Here is a 20,196-nt window from a genome sequence, read left to right on the forward strand (position 1 = left end):
TTCATTCATTCATCCTTCATTCAAGACAGCGTCTCAGTACGTAGCGCCAGTTGGTCTTGAGCTTGTGGCAATCCTCCTGCTTCAACTTCACAGTGGGTGTGCCACCATACCCAGTTTGTCCTGCCTTTTTTTTTTAAGGTAGGGTCTCACTTTAGCTCAGGCAGCCTGGAACTCACTCTGTAGTTCCAGGCTGGCCTTGACCTCACAGATCCTCCTACCTCTGCCTCCCAAGGGCTGGGATTAAAGGTGTGCGCCACCACCCTCGGCTGCTTTCCTTATACTTAAGTCTTAAATCATTTTGTCACCTGGAAGACTCCAGGTCATCAGGGCCATTGTGCTTCTGAGGCAACACTGTCCAGCTAGGGCTGAAAGCAGAGGAGAGGCCAGGTCAAGAGCTGAACAAGGGACTGTCTGCTCCGCTACCTCCTGGGGGGGGGGGGGCGTGGCCTTTTCCTCGCGTTATACAGGATGCTGAGGTCTGAAGGGAATAGGCACTCTTCCTCCCCAGGTGGGGCAGCCTGTACTTAGGCTCCGACCCTCCAGCTTCCCAGAAGCACTAGTTTCACAGATTGTCACAGTTAGGCAGCCATCCTGTTCCTGGGGCTTGTCCCTCAGGAACTGACCACACACACTTGGGCTGGATGGCAGTGTTTTTGAGAGTGAACATCAGCATCAGTGGGAATTCAGGCCTAACGTGCCACCACTTACAACTGTAAGGGACGTGAAAGCGAAAAGCAAAGGAAAACACTGTTCATTGAAGCACAGCGAGGGGCAGCCTTCCTGTGGGATGGAGGCTGAAGCTCTGAGCGAGGCTGGGGTTCAGGCTTCTAAGGAGGATCCTAAGAAAACAGACTGGACCAGGTGCAGGTTCAAGGGAAGCAGATAAGGAACTTGTAGCTATGTGTGTCCTTGCTCAGCATAGGATTTTTCAGCAAGAATTGTCTTAAGGGAGAGTGTCCCAGATGGGTTCTGTTCCTTCAAGACCTGAGCTAAGGAAAGTACATCAATTGGGAGTTGTCAGGCTTGTCTAGGACTGACTACCCCAGGTGTTTGTTCATGGCCTTCTAGTCTTAGAGACAATTATTAACTCTTTAGTTCCCTCTGGTTTTCAGGGAGAGTCATCAACCCTTCAACAACCACATGACCTTAGACAGGTGATGTCATGGTTTCATATATTACAGATGTGAAAGTCATGCTTCCTCAGAAGGGCCTGGTGGCAAAGTGATGTAGAATTGCCCAGCAGGATGAGTGGAACAGCATGGACTGCAAATGTGGTCATGCCCCCTTGTGCCAAGGAGGTGGTGGATGCTTGTCCTGTTCCTGAGTTAGTCCAGCCCTGGCTCTGCCTTCAAACCCGAGAGCCCCGGGAAGCTTCTCCCTCTGGGCCAACACAGCAGCAGGTAAAATGCGAACAGTAACGTCAGTGTGCCAGGCTCTGCCGAGCCTTCACATGGCATCTCAGGGTGACCTTTGGCCCATGGTTCAGAAAGATCTGAATGGGCATTTCACCAAAGCAGATAAAGATAGTAGGAAATGTAAAGATGTGCACCAACCCTGGCTTTGGGGGCATTGTAAGTCAAGACCCAATGCCAAAAGCCAGGCTTTTGGTGGCACATGCCTGTAATCCCAGACTTGAGGCGGAGGCAGAGACAGTCTGGTGACATTCAAGTTCCAAGCCAGTGGCAATTACATAGTGAGAATCTGTCTTGGCTCCTGCACCGTCCCCACCAAAACTCCCAATGCTACTCCACATCTACTAGTGTGACTTTGGGCTTAAAAATGATGGTTATGAATGTTGGTAAGAACATGGAAAAATTAGAACCCTGTGTATTGGCAAGGGTGCCAAGTGGGGTGGCCACTTTGGAAGAGTCTGGCAAAGCATATGCCTAATAATAATAACAAAAACAGGCCCAACTGGATGTATATGACAGCATTAATAATAGCAAAAAGGGGGTGGGGTGCAGGTTGGTGGTAGAGCACTCACCCAGCATGCTCAAGGGCACTGAACACATTCCCAGTACCACCACCATCACAGAAAAAAAAAAAAAAAAAGTAGCTGGGCATGCTAGCGCACACTTTTAACCCCAGCACTGGGGAGGCAGAGGTAGGAGGATCGCCGTGAGTTCGAGGCCACCCTGAGACTACATAGTGAATTCCAGGTCAGCCTGGGCTAGAGTGAGACCCTATCTTCAAAAAAAACAAACAAACAAAATTCTGGGCAGAAGAGATGGCTTAGTAGTTAAGTGGCTAAGGCACTTGCCTGCAAAGCCAGAGGACACAGTTTCAATTCCACAGTACCCACGTAAAACCAGATGCACAAGGTGGTGCCTGGAGTTTGATTACAGTGGCTGGAGGCCCTGGCACACCAATTCTCCTGTCTTTCTCTCATTGAAAAAAGGGCAGTCTGTTGGGCTTGCCTTAAGAAAAAAAAAAAAAGTCACAATATATGAGGCTGAGGAGATGGCTATGGTTAAAAGTGTTTGCTTATGCTCAGCATAGTGGCACATGCCTTTAATACCAGCAATGTGAACCTGACTGCAACACATTTTACCCACTAAGCCATTCCTCCAGCCCTGCAAATAATTTTTTTTTTTAGGTAGGGTCTCAGGGTGGCCTCAAACTCACGGTGCTCTTCCTACCTCTGCCTCCCAAATGCTGGGATTAAAGACATGTGCCACCATGTCCAGCTACAAATAAATATTTTTTAAAGTTATTTATTTATTTATTTCCAGCGAGAGAGTGAGTGAGCAAGAATGGGCAAGCAGGGCTTCTAACCATTGCAAACAAACTCCAGATGCATGCACCACTTATGGTGCATGTATCTGGCTTACGTGGGTACTGGGGAGTTGAACCTGGGTCCTTAGGCTTTGCAGGTAAGTGCCTTAACAGCTAAGCCATCTTTCCAGCCCCCCCAATTTTTTGTTGTTTATTTTTCAAGGCAGGGTCTCACTGTAGCTCATGCTGACCTGGAATTCACTCTGTAGTCTCAGGGTGGCCTCAAACTCTCAGCAATCCTCCTACCTCTGCCTCCTGAGTGCTGGGATTAAAGGTGTGTGCCACCACACCCAGCCCAATTTTATTTTATTTATTTTTTTCTTTTCTTTTTTTTTAAAAATTTTTAAATATTCATGAGTCGCTGGAAATCCTTTACTTAGTACATTCATGCCCAGTATAAGTGAATGTCAGTCCTCATCCAATTTTATTTTTTTTAAAGAAAAATCCTGCCCAAGCTGTTAACACTAGTGCCACTGGGGACATGATATTGAGGTTGGCTTCTCATTTGATTCCTTGATTTCTTTTTTTGTTGTTTTTTCAAGATAGGGTCTCACTGTAGCCCAGGCTGACCTGGAACTCACTATGTAATTCCAGGCTGGCCTTGAACTCACAGTGATTCTCCTACCTCTGCCTCCCAGTGCTGGGATTTAAGGCATGCGCCACCAAACCTGGCTTTGATTCCTTGGTTTCTTTAGCTTGTTGATTGCAATCAGCAGGCATGCTTTTGATAATTAAAAGATTTAACAATGTGGGCTGGAAGTGTAGCCCAGTGTAGAGCACCTGTCTAGCATGCAATGGGAGGATGGAAGGTGGGTTCTATCCTCACCAGAGGAGGGAAGATTTAACTTCTTTTTTCTTTTTGCACTGCTCCTCACTCTTAAGTTGTCCAGGGAACACAAACACACCTTCCACCATTCCCTGTATCCCTATGTGACTGTTGCTAAGCAACGCTCTCCAGAGAGACACTACACAGTTGTCTGCTGGCTTTGTCTCAGCATTCCAGGCTCTTTTGTGTATCTAAGCAAAATCCTCGGCAGCCTGGCCCTGATCTCCACTTCCACCAATGGAGCAGATGGAACACAGAAGTGTGTAGAATGGGGTCTGGGAATGTGGCTCAGTGGGAGAGCAAGGGTTTCACAAGGACAAGGCCATGGGATCAATCTCGAGCACAAGAACACAGGGAGAGGGCATCGGACTCAGACATCAGTAGCATTCTGCAAACGAAGGGCCCACAGTTTCAAAGGTCTGGGCTCGCTTTTCTGTAAGAAAAGAGGAAAAACCAGCTGTGGTGGCGCATGCCTTTAATCCCAGCACTCAGGAGGCAGAGGTAGGAGGATCACCATGAATTCGAGGCCACCCTGAGGCTACATAGTTAATTCCAGGTCAGCCTGGACCAAAGTGAGACCCTACCTCGAAAAACCAAAAGAAAAAAAAAAATTATTTACTTAGTTATTTGAGAGAGAGAATGGGTGCCAGGGTGCCACCTTGTGCATCTGTGGGTCCTGGGTCTTTTGGCTTTACCAGCAAGTGCCTTAGCTGCTAAACCATCATTCCAGCCCAAATTAAAAAAAAAAAAAAAAAAATTTTCCAGCTGGCCATGGTGGTGCATGCCTTTAATCCCAGAAAAAAAAAAACACTATTTTTCCAATTATTTTAATTTTATTTATTTATTTACCTTTTGGACTTTTGAGGTAGGGTCTCACTCTAGTCCAGGCTGACCTGGAATTCACTATGTAGTCTCAAACTCATGGTGATCCTCCCATCTCTGCCTCCTGAGTGCTGGGATTAAAGGTATGTGCTACCACAACTGGCTCCAAATAAATTTTAAAAAATGAAATAGTTGCATGCATGACCCTGTGCTTAACACACAGGATGAACATGTGTGCTTGTTAAGGAAGTTTCCACATTTGGACTTACATCAGAGAGTTCCTTGACCAGGCACACGGGCTGGGCTCGGCATCAGTTGGAGGGAGGCTTTGGATGTGGTTGCAGAAAAGGAAGGGACATGTCAGATCCGCATGCTCAACGGCTACCTACAAGCTGCACAGTGACCCAGTTACACAAAGGCCTTACAACTACCACTCTGACAGAAGAACAGGCAATTAATATTAATTTGTGTGTTTGTGATGTTGGGGATGGATCCAGGGCCTCCAGCGTACTAAGAATACACTCCACCACTGAGCCACGTCCCAGCTTTATTTTTATTTATTTATTTCTTTTAATAGGAGTGATCACTTTTTATTTGTTTATTTTAATAGGAGTAATCACTTATTTACTTATTTATTTGACAGAGAAAGAGAGGGAAAGAGAGAGAGATTGAGAATGGGCATGCCAGGGCTCCAGCCACTGCAAATGAACTTCAGACTCATGTGCCCCCTTGTGTATCGGGTTTATATGGGTACTGGGGAATCGAACCTGGGTCCTTTGACTTTGTAGACAAATGCCTTAACTGCTGAGACATCCTTCTAGCCCCCCAGCTTTATTTAATTAATTAATTAATTTTTATTTATTTGAGAGTGACAGAGAGAGAAAGAGGGAGAGAGAATGGGTGCGCCAGGTCCTCCAGCCACTGCAAAGGAACTCCAGGTGCATGTACCCCCTTGTGCAACTGGCTAACTTGGGTCCTGGGTAATCGAGCCTCGAACTGGGGTCCTTAGGCTTCATACGCAAATGCTTAACTGCTAAGCCATGTCTCCAGTCCCCCAGCTTTATTTTTGAGAAAGGGTCTCATTCTGTACCTCTAATGGCGTCAAACTTGCAACCGTCCTCTTACCTCAGCCTAATGAGTGCTGGGTTTACAGACATGGGCCACTTCACCCAGTTTTCTTATTTATTTATTATTTTGGTTTTTCAAGGTAGGGTTTCACTTTAGCCCAGGCTGACCTGGAATTCACTATGTAGTCTCAGGGTGGCCTTGAACTCACAGAGATCCTCCTACTTCTGCCTCCTGGGCGTGCTGGGATTAACGTTGTGTGCTACCACACCTGGCTTTTCTTTCTATTTTTTTTTTTTTATGGTAAAAAGCTTTTAATAAGAGACTGATTTCATAGGGAACCAATTAGCAGATTAATGAATCATTTAACTTTCTTTACTTAAAACCAGTATTCCACTCAAGAATGACAAACCCTAAAATGTATCCTCTTACTGATCAACATAAGTAAGTACAAATGAAGTCAATGGTGCGCCCCATCAACATGCTGCAGTGTATGTCATTAAATAAGCCCTCCCCGCCCAAGCCCTGGCCCCTGGATAACATCGATAAATGACTGTGCACTGCGTGATGATACCATTAGGTGAGAACTTTGGTTCATGCTGTCGGCTGCCACAGAGGTTGCACCCAAAACCCACAGCCCTGGCATCCAAAGTCAGTCAGTGGTAATGGCTCATGGTGCCAGCCGTGCTCCTTCCACACCACCAGGTGAATACTGTGGTCAGGCATGCTGGTGACAAAAACAGAGCCCGTGTCATCGTGCCCATCCAGTCCATTCAGCCAGGACGCTTCACCTGCCAGGAAGCTGGAGCCTCTCTCTGATTTCCTGTACTCCGGCAGAGGCCAGCGGCTAATCAGGCTCTCAGTCCTCAAGTCCACGATGTACAGGTAGTGGTTGTTAAACAGCAAGGCAAAGACATCTCCAAAGCCAAGCAAAGCCAAGTTTGCTACCTCAGGTGTCTTGATGACCCTGAGACTGTCATAACTGGCAAAGTCCCACTGGTAGAGACCAAGGGCCAAACTGCAGACAATGTATTTGCCATCAAAATGAAGTCTTGGCTGCAGGCAGATACTTCCTTCTTCAGAGACAGACAACGTCTTTAAGCACTTGCAGTCGATTTCTCTCCCAATTGGCCAAATCTTGATTTCATATTTGTCTGCACTTAAGAGAATATAATCTCCAGGACTATGCAGGAGAGATTTGACTTTGCACCTCTGCAAAACCACCTTGGTGACCCACTCCGTATGCCCAGTAAGTGTGTTCAGGCATGTCCCAGCAGATAAAGCCAATACTTTCACAGTGAAGTCTTGCAGAGCCACTCACCAAGATATGAAATTCATCAATATAGTCCACACTAAACACCACCCCATGACCCGGAAGTGCTGGGTCCTGGCTCCGATACTCCATTCCCAGCAGGCCACCGTGTTGTCAAAGGAGCCTATCGCAAACTTCTGTTCATGACCTTCACCGTTGCACAAGTGTAGGTCTGGATACCATGAATGTACTGCCCTGCGCTTACACCCCATAGTTTTGCAGACAAGTCATCTGACCCTGTACAGAGAAGTCCAATTAATGATGAGGTCTCAAAGGCTTCATGGTCCTCCAGTTGCTTCATTCTCAAAATAGCCTTCAAATAAACCTTCTTCCAGTGCAAAGCATCGTGAACAGAATCATCTATCTGCCAGCCCAAATTTCCACACGCAGTCTGCCACACCTCTGTGCAGGCGCTTATCACCTTATCCCATTGCTTAGAGATGAGGCAGCATGTGAGTAAAGTCTGAGGATCGAGCCACTTTATTAATTTATTTATTTATTAAATAATGTTTTGTCCTTTGGATTATCTTTTGTTATTATTTACTTATTTGAGAGAGAAAGAAGCAGAGACACAGAGAGAGAATAAATGAATGAGTAAATGAATGAATGTGCCAGGGCCTCTGGCCACCACAAACAAACTCCAGACGCATGCGCCACCTTATGCATCTGGTTTTCATGGGTACTGGAGAATCGAACCTGGGTACTTTGGCTTTGCAGGCAAGTGCCTTAACTGCTAAGCCATCTCTCCACCCCTCGAGCCATGTTAACAAATAAAAACAGCTCCAAGGGAAGGAGCCTGTGGAAGTCCCACTTGAGGAGAGTCTCCATGTATGTGGAGAGATGTCTGAGCTGGACTGCCCCACTCAGACTAATCAGGTCATCCAGAGTTTCATTTTTCTGCAAGTCCATCAGAGAAAGAAATGTAACAGAAATGTTATCAAGCCATGTCTCAAAGCCCTTTCTCTTCATAAGGTTATGGAAATAGTTACCTGAGCCAGAGCCTCGCAGAGCTCCGCAGCCATGGCGCCTGGACCTGCAGCTGCCGCTCAGGGTCCGCAGCCTCACAGAGGCTTTTTCTATTTTTAAAATTTTAAAATCTAAAAAAACTTTGCATGTGTGTGCGTGTATGTGATGTGGTGGTTGTGATGTATGCGCACATGTATGTGCCCTTGAGGTGCCTCCTAAGCTCCCCTGCTGAGGGGGCTGCCTGGCTGCTGGAGTGGAACAGCTCCATTGCTCTTCCTCAGATCTTTTTTTCTTTTTTTGTCTTTTTGAGGTAGGGTCTCACTCTAGCCCAGGCTGACCTGGAATTCACTTGTGTAGTCTCAGGGTGGCTTCGAACTCATGGAGATCCTCCTACCTCTGCCTCCCGAGTGCTGGGACTAAAGGTGTGCGCCACCGCGCCCGGCTTTTTCCTTGGGTCTTCTTTTGAGCCAGAGTCTCCTTTTGCTAATTCCAGAGCTTGCAGGGCTATGAAGATTCTTGTGTCTTCGCCCCAGGGAGCTGGGATAGCCGTTCTTTGGGATCTGGAAATTTGAACTCAGGCAGTCTCAGGCCCTCATGCTTGCACAGGAAGTACACTTAACTGCTGAGCCATCTCTCCAGCCCCCTGTTTTTCTGTGTTAATGAAGTAAACTGAAATAGACTCTAACTTGCCCGAAGCCACCTGTCCAGTGAGGATTAGGACCCATGCTCTTTCTGTTACCAGTTTACTAGGCCCGTGGAAAGAAAGCACCTTTGACCACAGATCAACTGAAGAGGTACTGTGTAAGTATTTCTATTTCATGATGGAAGAGAAACTGGGAGACACCCTCCCTCCTCCCAACATACACACAGACACACACACACACCTCATCTCAGCCTTTCTTGGTCACTTGATACTTGTTTCAGTTTTGACAGTTCTGAGAATGGAATGTAGGGTCTCCTGCATGCTAGGCAAACACTCAGCCCCTGAATGCTTATAAAAACCAATACAGGGGGCTGGAGAGATGGCTTAGCGGTTCAGGTGCTTTCCTGTAAAACATAATGACCCAGGTGTGATTCCCCAGCACCCATGTAAGGCCGGTTGCACAAAGTGGCACATGCATCTGGAGTTCATTTACAGTGGCTAGAGGCTCTGATGCGCCCATACTCTCTCTCTCTCTCTCTCTCTCTCTCTCTCTCTCTCTCTCTCTCTCTCTTTCTTCTTGCAAATAATAAAGTATTTTATTTAAAATAAATACAGGGCTGGAGAGATAGTTCAGCAGTTAAAGGAGCCTTATAAAGCCTGTACCCAGTATCCACACAAAGCCAGATGCACAAAGTGGCACATGCACTTGGAGTTCGTTTGCATTAGAAAGAGGCCCTGGTGCACCATTGCCCCCCCGACCCCCCCCCCCCCCCCCCCGCTCTCTCTACTTACAAATACATACATATATATATTCTGCTGTCTGGTTCATGTCTACTTCCACGAGGGTCCCTCTTCTCTTTCCCACCTGCCTTCTCCTTTTCCTCCCCCAGCTCCTTCCCCCATGCCCACCTCCATTGGTGAGTGGCATCCTAGACTGTTATTTTCTTGCCAGTACAATACTTTACAGCGTCACTTTGAGTTGGCAAGAAGCTGTCATCCATCGCCTTCAATAGGATCTGTGAACAGCTGTGGCTCTCCCATCTCTGGATGAGGAACGTCCTGTTACTAGCAGTAACATCCCAGCCTATGAATCCGGCTCCTCTTTCCAGATTGCTCAACTCACTGCTAGGGCCATCGAAGACAGGACAGGCGGCTGTCCTACAGTACATGTCCCTGGGAGGCCCGCAAGTGCACCAGGGCCGGGGGGGGGGGGGGGGGGGGGGGGGGGGGGGCCCAGACCAGTGCAGTGCACAGGCTCCAGCCACTAGAGGGCGTCAGGCGCTAACCGCTAAGCCTCTGGCAGCAAAGCCGGGGACCAGAGCTTTTGGGGACCCATAGACCAGCGTCCCATTTCTGGGCAGAAGGACCTGCCATTATTAAGTGACTGCTATGCCTAGGCCTCATCTCTGACTTACCCCAAGGAGGACATACCAATCTTATGCAGAGAGGCTTGAAGACTCAGAAAGCATGACCTTGTCGACTTCTTTTTTTTTTTTTCTTCTTTTTAAATTTATTTATTTATTTATTTGAGAGCGACAGACAGAGAGAGAAAGACAGGTAGAGGGAGAGAGAGAGAATGGGCGCGCCAGGGTTTCCAGCCTCTGCAAATGAACTCCAGACGCGTGCGCCCCCCTTGTGCATCTGGCTAACGTGGGACCTGGGGAACCAAGCCTCGAACCGGGGTCCTTAGGCTTCACAGGCAAGCGCTTAACCGCTAAGCCATCTCTCCAGCCCCCTTGTCGACTTCTTAAGACTATATGACCTCACCTGAAAGGTGAGGGTGAGAACAGCCCCTAGCTGGGGATGCTGGGAATTAAAGTAAACAAAGGGCTTGGCCTGGTCCCTGGCCAGCATGAGCTCTAAGATCCCAAAGACCCTGCTATGTTTGTTAAAATCCACAAAGACAGGGCTGGAGAGATAGCTCAGAGGTTACAGCATTTGCCTGAAAAGCCTAACGACCTAGGTTGGATTCTCCAGTACCCAAGAAAAGTCAGATGCACAGAGTGGTGCATGCATGTAGAGTTCCTTTGCAGTGGCTACAGGCCCATTCTCTCTCTTAAATAAATAAAACAACCCCCTCCCCCCACAAAAAACAAAACAAAAAACACAAAGACTCTGATGCTCAGGGTGGCAAGCAGGTCAGTCTCCAGTCCAGAGGCTGATGGAGATGGTATCAAAGCTCTGGGCCCTGTGGTGCCAATGGCTCCAGAGGACCTGGTTTTTGTTTTTGTTTTTGTTTTTGTTTTTGTTTTTCAAGGTAGGGTCTCACTCTGGCCCAGGCTGACCTGGAATTCACTATGTAGTCTCAGGGTGGCCTTGAACTCATGGCAATCCTCCTACCTCTACCTCCCGAGTACTGGGATTAAAGCCATGAGGCATCACACCCGGCTCAGGACCCCTAATTTTATGGTGTCAATACCCTGAAACATTCGTAGCCACCTTGGGAAATAGAGGCCTGGTGAAGAGAATGGCCTTTGATGACATGATGATGCACGCCTTTAATCCCAGCACTCAGCGCTTGGAAGGCAGAGGTAGGAGAGGATTGCTGTGAGTTTGAGGCCAGCCTGGGCCTACATAGTGAATTCTAGGTCAGCCTAGAATTTGAAATTGAAAGAGAGAGAGAATATGATGGAGAAGGGTATTGAGCAAAGTGATTAAAGAGTGACCCTAGGGGTGTAACCTTCTGTGTGGGAGCCATGCCAGTGTGGGCACAGTCTTTCACGTGGCAGAGTGAAGAGTGAACAGGTATGTGGGGAGCGGGTAACTGGTCAAGAAAGGTTGGGCTGCGAGATGCTGGACATGCCCGCCCCCCCCCCCACTGGAAGGCAAGTACAGCCTTGGGAAGATGAAGCAGGGAGGGGGCCTACCTATTTTTGGTTAAAAAAGAACACTAGGGCTGGAGAGATGGCTTAGCAGTTAAGGTACTTGCCTGCAAACCCTTAGGACCCAGTTTCAATTCCCCATTACCCACATAAGCCAGATGCACAAGGTAGTACATGGGTCTGGAGTTCATTTGCAGAGGCTAAAGGCCCTGGCACACCAATTTTTTTTTTATCTCTCTCTCTCTCTGTCCTCTTTCTCTGTCTCGCTCTCTTAAATAAATGATATTTTAAGTAAAAGAGCAATGCCGGGCGTGGTGGCGCATTCCTTTAATCCCAGCGCTCAGGAGGCAGAGGTAGGAGGAGCATCATGAGTTTGAGCCACCCTGAGACTACATAGTGAATTCAAAGTCAGCCTGAGTTAGAGTGAGACCCTACCTTGGAAAACCAAAATAAATAAATAAATAAAAAATAAAGGAGCACTAACCAAGTATAATGATATACAAGCATGAAAATGCCATAAAATCCATTGCTTTATATCGCCTCTAATCTCAGCACTTGGAAGGCAGAGGTAGGTGGATGGATATGAGTTTGAGGTCAGCCTGAACTACACTGAGACCCTACCTCGATGCAGGGATGGTTCAACATACGCAAATCTATAAATGTAATGCATTATATAAATGGGTTGAAGGACAAAAATCACATGATCATTTCATTAGATGCAGAGAAAGCATTTGACAAAATCCAACATCCCTTCATGATAAAAGTCCTACAGAGACTGGGAATAGAAGGAACATATCTCAATATAATAAAGGCTATCTATGACAAGCCTACAGCCAACATATTACTAAATGGGGAAAAACTAGAAGCTTTTCCACTAAAATCAGGAACAAGACAAGGATGTCCACTGTCCCCACTTTTATTTAATATAGTTTTGGAAGTCTTAGCCATAGCAATAAGGCAAGAGACACACATAAGAGGGATACAAATTGGAAAGGAAGAGATCAAGTTATCATTATTTGCAGACGACATGATTCTATACATAAAGGACCCTAAAGACTCTACTAGCAAACTGTTAGAGCTGATCAAAACCTACAGTCAAGTAGCAGGATACAAAATAACTACACAGAAATCAGTAGCCTTCATATATGCTAACAACAAACACACAGAGGATGAAATCAGAGAATCACTCCCATTCACAATTGCACCAAAAATAAATAAATAAATAAAGTACCTTGGAATAAATCTAACGAAGGAAGTAAAGAATCTATACAATGAGAACTTTAAAACACTCAAGCGAGAAATTGCAGAAGAGACTAGAAAATGGAGAAACATCCCTTGTTCCTGGATTGGAAGAATCAATATTGTGAAAATGGCAATCTTACCTAAAGCAATTTACACATTTAATGCAATCCCTATCAAAATTCCAAAGGCTTTCTTCATGGAAATAGAAAAAACAATCCAAAAATTCATTGGGAATCACAAAAAACCTCGAATATCTAAAATAATACTGAGCAACAAAAATAAGGCTGGTGGTATCACCATACCTGATTTTAACCTATACTACAGAGCCATAGTAACAAAAACAGCGTGGTACTGGCACAAAAACAGACATGTAGATCAGTGGAACAGAATAGAGGACCCAGATGTAAGCCCAAGTAGCTATAGCCACGTGATATTCGATAAAAATGCCAAAAATACTCATTGGAGAAGAGACAGCCTCTTCAGCATATGGTGTTTTGAAAACTGGATATATATCTGCAGAAGGATGAAAATAGATTCTTCTCTCTCGCCATGCACAAGAATTAAGTCCAAATGGATTAAAGACCTTAACATCAGACCTGAAACTCTGAAACTGCTAGAGGAAAAAGTAGGGGAAACCCTTCAACATATTGGTCTTGGCAAAGACTTTCTGAATACAACCCCAATTGCTCAGGCAATAAAACCACAGATTAATCACTGGGACTTCATGAAATTACAAAGATTTTGCACCGCAAAGGACACAGTGAAAAAAGCAAAGAGGCAACCTACAGAATGGGAAAAAATCTTCACCAGCTATATACCTGATAGAAGATTAATGTCTAGGATATACAAAGAACTCAAAAAGTTAAATAATAAGGAATCAAACAAGCCAATCAAAAAATGGGCTATGGAGCTAAATAGAGCATTCTCAAAGGAAGAAATACGAATGGCATATAAGCATCTAAAAAAATGTTCTACGTCACTAGTCATCAGGGAAATGCAGATTCAAACTACATTGAGATTCCATCTCACTCCTGTCAGATTGGCCACCATCATGAAAACAAATGATCATAAATGTTGGTGGGGATGTGGAAAAAGAGGAACCCTTCTACACTGCTGGTGGGAATGCAATCTGGTCCAGCCATTGTGGAAAACAGTGTGGAGGTTCCTAAAACAGCTAAAGATTGATCTAGCATATGACCCAGCTGAAACACTCCTAAGCATATATCCGAAGGACTCATCTCATTTCCTTAGAAGTACGTGCTCAACTATGTTTATTGCTGCTCAATTTATAATACCTGGGAAATGGAACCAGCCTAGATGTCCTTCAACTGATGAGTGGATAATGAAGATGTGGCACATTTATACAATGGAGTTCTACTCAGCGGTAAAGAAAAATGAAGTTATGAAATTTGCAGAAAAATGGATGGACCTGGAAAGGATTATACTAAGTGAGGTAACCCAGGCCCAGAAAGCCAAGCGCCACATGTTCTCACTCATATGTGGATCCTAGCTACAGATGATTGGGCTTCTGCGTGAGAAGGAAAATACTTAGTAGCAGAGGCCAGTAAGTTAAAAAGGAGACATAAAGGGAAGAGAAAGGGAAGGAGGAGGGTACTTAATAGGTTGATATTGTATATATGTAAGTACAATGATTGAGATGGGGAGGTAATATGATGAAGAATGGAATTTCAAAGGGGAAAGTGTCAGGGGGGAGGGAGGGAATTACCATGGGATTTTTTTTTATAATCATGGAAAATGTTAATAAAAATTTAAAAATTAAAAAAAAATAATTAATTTAGCCAGGCGTGGTGGTGCACGCCTTTAATCCCAGCACTTGGAAGGCAGAGGCAGGAAGATCACCATGAGTTCCTGGCCACCCTGAGACTACATAGTGAATTCTAGGTCGGCCTGGGCTGGAGTGAGACCATACCTTGAAAAACTTAAAAAAAAAAAAAAAGAATATTGTACAAATAAAATAAAATAAATTAATAATAATAATTTAGCTGGATGTGGTGACACATGCCTCTAATCCCAGCAGTTGGGAGGCTGAGGTCAGAGGATCACCATGATCAAGGCCAGCCTGAGATTACAAAGTGAATTCCAGGTCAGCCTAGACAAGAGTGAGACCCTACCTTGAAGAAACAAAAAGCAAAAAATAATTAATTTAAGGTTTGGAGAGATGGTCCAGCAGTTTAAGATGCATACTTGCAAAGCCTGAGGGTCAGAATTTGATTTTCCAGATACACAAAGTGGTGCATGTGTCTGGAGTTCATTTACAGAGGCAGGAGACCCTGGTGTTCTCATTCTCTCTCCCTCTTAAATAAATAAATAAGCAAATATTTTTTAAAACTTAATTTAAAAAGTGGAGTGTGGCCCGCGGGTGTGGTAGCTCAAGACTTCTCAGCACTCAAGAGGCTGTGGTAGGAGGAGCACCATGAGTTCAAGGGCAGCCTGGACTACATACTCACTTCCAGGTCAGCCTGGGCTAGAGTGAGAGACCCTGCCTTAAAAAACATAAAAAGAAGCCGGGCGTGGTGGCGCACGCCTTTAATCCCAGCACTCAGGAGGCAGAGGTAGGAGGATCACCATGAGTTCAAGGCCACCCTGAGACTCCATAGTGAATTCCAGGTCAGCCTGGGCTAGAGTGAGACCCTACCTTGGAAAACCAAAAAATAAAAATAAAGAAAGAAAAGAAAAGAAAGGAGGGGTGGAGAGAAAACGCTGGGCCTGTTGGAAACCACAAGGGGAGTCTCACAGCCATCTGAGCGAAAGGGGAGGGGCCAGTTGAGGAAGTAATCCACAAAGTTTAAGGGTGCCTAACTTCCCTCAAGATATTCGCACCCCCCATAGTGATTGATATTGATTGTTTAAAAGCTGATTTGTGTGATATACAGATAAGGTAATACTACCTGTCTGCAGGTCACCATTGTGTGCTCAGCCAGAGCACAATGCCTGCAATTTAGCAGGTGATTAATGGAGATTGTTGAGATGGGGCAGGTGTGCGGGGCCCAGTCCGAGTCAATACTCCTTTCCTGTTCTTTTTCCTTTCCTTTCCCTTTCCTCCCCATTCCCTCCCCTCCCTTCTTTCTCCTCTCCTCTCTTCTCCTTTCCTCTCCTCTTTTCTCCTTATTTTCTCTTTTCTTTCTTTCTATTAAAAATAAACCTTCTAGCCGGGCGTGGTGGCACACGCCTTTAATCCCCGCACTCGGGAGGCAGATGTAAGAGGATCACCATGAGTTCGAGGCCACCCCAAGACTACGTAATAAATTCCCAGTCAGCCTGAGCTAGAGTGAGACCCTATCTCAAAAAACCTAAATAAGGGCTGGAGAGATGGCTTAGCGGTTAAGCGCTTGCCTGTGAAGCATAAGGACCCCGGTTCGAGGCTCGGTTCCCCAGGTCCCACGTTAGCCAGATGCACAAGGGGGCGCACGCGTCTGGAGTTCGTTTGCAGTGGCTGGAAGCCCTGGTGCGCCCATTCTCTCTCTCTCCCTCTCTCTGTCTTTCTCTCTGTGTCTGTCGCTCTCAAATAAATAAATAAAAAAAATTTAAAAACCTAAATAAATAAATAAGCCTTCTATATTTAGTTGAGAGAGAGCGCGCATGAGCGTATGTCAGGCTCTCTTGCTGTTGCGAACCAACTCCCGCCTCATGCGCCACCGCTTTGTGCGTCGGATTTTACACGGGTTCTGGGGAACTGAAGCCTTGTCGCCTCTCTGGCCTTACTTCCTTGTCTGGACTTTCATTTTCTACTGGAAAGATAAAAATACCGTCCCCACCCCCTTGCCGCCCGTCTCTGACTCCAGCCCCCGCCTGTGATGACTCTCAGCTCTTCTCTTTCCCATATGCTTCCATTTTCTCTTCCCCAAAACCCCAGTCACTCATTACTTCCCAAAGACGTCCTCTGCCCTGGTCTCTCCTTAGCTATGCCCAGCTATACCCCACCTGCTCTGCGGTGGCTGTTGCCAGTGTCCCCACACCTGTCCTCCTCAGGTCCCCGAACATGGTTCCCTAGACATTGCCCTGACCCCTCAAACTAGTTTTCCAGTTCCCACCCCCAGCCTGTGTGTCCTGTCTCACCTGATGGTGCCCCCCACCCCAATTGGCCTGTGTCCCTTATCCAGAGAAGTGCAACATTCCAGCCCTGGGACCAGGAGTCTGGGCTTCACTGGGAAAGAGTAGGACTGTCTTCCTGGCTCTGCCCAAACAGCCATCCCACCTTTTTTTTTTTTTTTTTTATTTGAGAGCGACAGACACAGAGAGAAAGACAGATAGAGGGAGAGAGAGAATGGGCGCGCCAGGGCTTCCAGCCTCTGCAAACGAGCTCCAGACACGTGCGCCCCCTTGTGCATCTGGCTAACGCGGGACCTGGGGAACCGAGCCTCGAACCGGGGTCCTTAGGCTTCACAGGCAAGCGCTTAACCGCTAAGCCATCTCTCCAGCCCCATCCCACCTTTTTGCTCTACCACACTGTGCAGTTTTCTGATTTGAAAAGATGGACACAGAAATCTGGTTCAAAATCACAGCACCTCTCCATGTCTCTCAGGACTGGGGTACAGCAGTGTTTCTGAATATGAGCCAGTGACAGGACCAGGCCAGAATTATGGAGCCTTCCACTGCAATAGTCTCCCTGGACTCATACCAGGTCTCCTCCTTGGGTCCCCAACATCTGCACCTCCCGGGAGCCCCTTGGGTCTGGAAGCACAGGCTGATTTTAAGAAGGATCTATTGTCACAGTGATGGGCCTGTGAGCTGCCCCCTCATGAATAAGGCTGGGGGTGGCGCAAACAGTGTACCCTCCTGCCAGGGAGGAGGTACCCTGGTTGCTCTCGCAACGCCAGAACCCTTCCTGGGGCTGAACAGACAAGACACTTTAGTTACGGGCTTAGTTTTCAGCAGAGGAGGCGCAGTGAGGGTCACTGCTCAGAAAGACGTCCTGAAGACGTTGGTCAGTTACAGGCGGAGACAACTGGGGCCCCTGGGTGAACCTCAAAGGCTGTTGCTGTTACTTGACGGAAGTCAGTCCTAGAGGGACACAGGAATCTTCTTGACTATGCCAGCGCTCATCGACCGAGCACAACTGGCCTGCAAGCCGTGACTGTTGCTCAGGGGCTCGGCCTGGCCCCAGGAAGACCATCCAGAGAGAAGCCTTGCCCACCCTCCTCATCTTCCTGGGTCCTGAGCAGAAGGAAGGTATCACCCAGCGCATGTCCACTTCACAGAGAATTGACATCCAGACTCTTTTTTTAAATTTAATTTTTATTAACATTTTCCGTGATTATAAAAAAATCCCATGGTAATACCCCCCCCCGACACACACTTTCCCCTTTGACATTCCATTCTCCATCATATTACCTCCCCATCTCAATCATTGTACTTACATATATACAATATCAACCTATTAAGTATCCTCCTCCCTTCCTTTCTCTACCCTTTATGTCTCCTTTTCAACTTACTGGCCTCTGCTACTAAGTATTTTCATTCTCACGCAGAAGCCCAGTCATCTGTAGCTAGGATCCACATATAAGAGAGAACATGTGGCGCTTGGCTTTCTGGGCCTGGGTTACCTGACTTAGTATAATACTTTCCAGGTCCATCCATTTTTCTGCAAATTTCATAACTTCATTTTTCTTTACTGCTGAGTAGAACTCCATTGTATAAATGTGCCACACCTTCATTATCCACTCATCTGTTGAGGGACATCTAGGCTGGTTCCATTTCCCAGCTATTATAAATTGAGCAGCAATAAACATGGTTGAGCATGTACTTCTAAGGAAATGAGATGAGTCCTTCAGATATATGCCTAGGAGAGCTATAGCTGGGTCATATGGTAGATCAATCACTAGCTGTTTTAGGAACCTCCACACTGTTTTCCACAATGGCTGGACCAGATTGCATTCCCACCAGCAGTGTAGAAGGGTTCCTCTTTTTCCACATCCCCGCCAACATTTATGATCATTTGTTTTCATGATGGTGGCCAATCTGACAGGAGTGAGATGGAATCTCAATGTAGTTTTAATCTGCATTTCCCTGATGACTAGTGATGTAGAGCATTTTTTTAGATGCTTATATGCCATTCATATTTCTTCCTTTGAGAAGGCTCTATTTAGCTCCAAAGCCCATTTTTTTAAAAAATTATTTACTTATTTATTTATTTATTTTCATTTCTTTTTTTTTAAATTTTTATTAACATTTTCCATGATTATGAAATATATCCCATGGTAATTCCCTCCCTCCCCACCCCCACACTTTCCCATTTGAAATTCCATTCTCCATCATATTACCTCCCCATTACAATCATTGTAATTACATATATACAATATCAACCTATTAAGTATCCTCCTCCCTTCCTTTCTCTACCCTTTATGTCTCCTATTTATTTATTTATTTATTTATTTATTTATTTGAGAGCGATAGACACAGAGAGAAAGACAGAGAGAGGGAGAGAGAGAGAATGGGCGCGCCAGGGCTTCCAGTCTCTGCAAATGAACTCCAGACGCGTGCACCCCCTTGTGCATCTGGCTAACGTGGGACCTGGGGAACCGAGCCTCGAACCGGGGTCCTTAGGCTTCACAGGCAAGCGCTTAACCACTAAGCCATCTCTCCAGCCCTATGTCTCCTTTTTAACTTACTGGCCTCTGCTACTAAGTATTTTCATTCTCACGCAGAAGCCCAGTCATCTGTAGCTAGGATCCACATATGAGAGAGAACATGTGGCGCTTGGCTTTCTGGGTCTGGGTTACCTCACTTAGTATAATACTTTCCAGGTCCATCCATTTTTCTGCAAATTTCATAACTTCATTTTTCTTTACCGCTGAGTAGAACTCCATTGTATAAATGTGCCACATCTTCATTATCCACTCATCTGTTGAGGGACATCTAGGCTGGTTCCATTTCCCAGCTATTATAAATTGAGCAGCAATAAACATGGTTGAGCACGTACTTCTAAGGAAATGAGATCAGTCCTTCAGATATATGCCTAGGAGTGCTATAGCTGGGTCATATGGTAGATCAATCTCTAGCTGTTTTAGGAACCTCCACACTGTTTTCCACAATGGCTGGACCAGATTGCATTCCCACCAGCAGTGAAGAAGGGTTCCTTTTTTTCCACATCCCCGCCAACATTTATGATCATTTGTTTTCATGATGGTGGCCAATCTGACAGGAGTGAGATGGAATCTCAATGTAGTTTTAATCTGCATTTCCCTGATGACTAGTGACGTAGAACATTTTTTTAGATGCTTATATGCCATTTGTATTTCTTCCTTTGAGAACTCTCTATTTAGCTCCATAGCCCATTTTTTGATTGGCTTGTTTGATTCCTTATTATTTAACTTTTTGAGTTCTTTGTATATCCTAGATATTAATCCTCTATCAGATATATAGCTGGCGAAGATTTTTTTCCCATTCTGTAGGTTGCCTCTTTGCTTTTTTGACTGTGTCCTTTGCAGTGCAAAATCTTTGTAATTTCATGAAGTCCCAGTGATTAATCTGTGGTTTTATTGCCTGAGCAATTCAGACTTTTTTTTTTTTTTTAATCTGTCAGATTTGCTTTTGAACTTGGGTGGGAGAAAGTAAAAAATTAGGGAAGGGGACAGCAGAAATCAAGCTGTGAGGATAGCCTGGGTGACCAGGCTGGGAGGGAAGGACATGTCGTTCCTCCCCAGTATGAGGCAAAGGCACTTGGCTGTCTCTGCCCCTACCTGGGCACGGGCTGGGTGGCTCC

At 45.8% G+C, this 20,196-nt stretch overlaps 1 pseudogene; it reads right to left on the reverse strand.

Annotated features, from left to right (window-relative positions):
- Positions 1-6,437: 6,437 nt before the first annotated feature.
- On the reverse strand, positions 6,438-7,769 carry LOC123457618 (annotated as a pseudogene).
- Positions 7,770-20,196: the final 12,427 nt, after the last annotated feature.

The sequence above is a fragment of the Jaculus jaculus genome, chromosome 1 (genome assembly GCF_020740685.1).
Source record: "Jaculus jaculus isolate mJacJac1 chromosome 1, mJacJac1.mat.Y.cur, whole genome shotgun sequence".
Taxonomy (NCBI): domain Eukaryota; kingdom Metazoa; phylum Chordata; class Mammalia; order Rodentia; family Dipodidae; genus Jaculus; species Jaculus jaculus.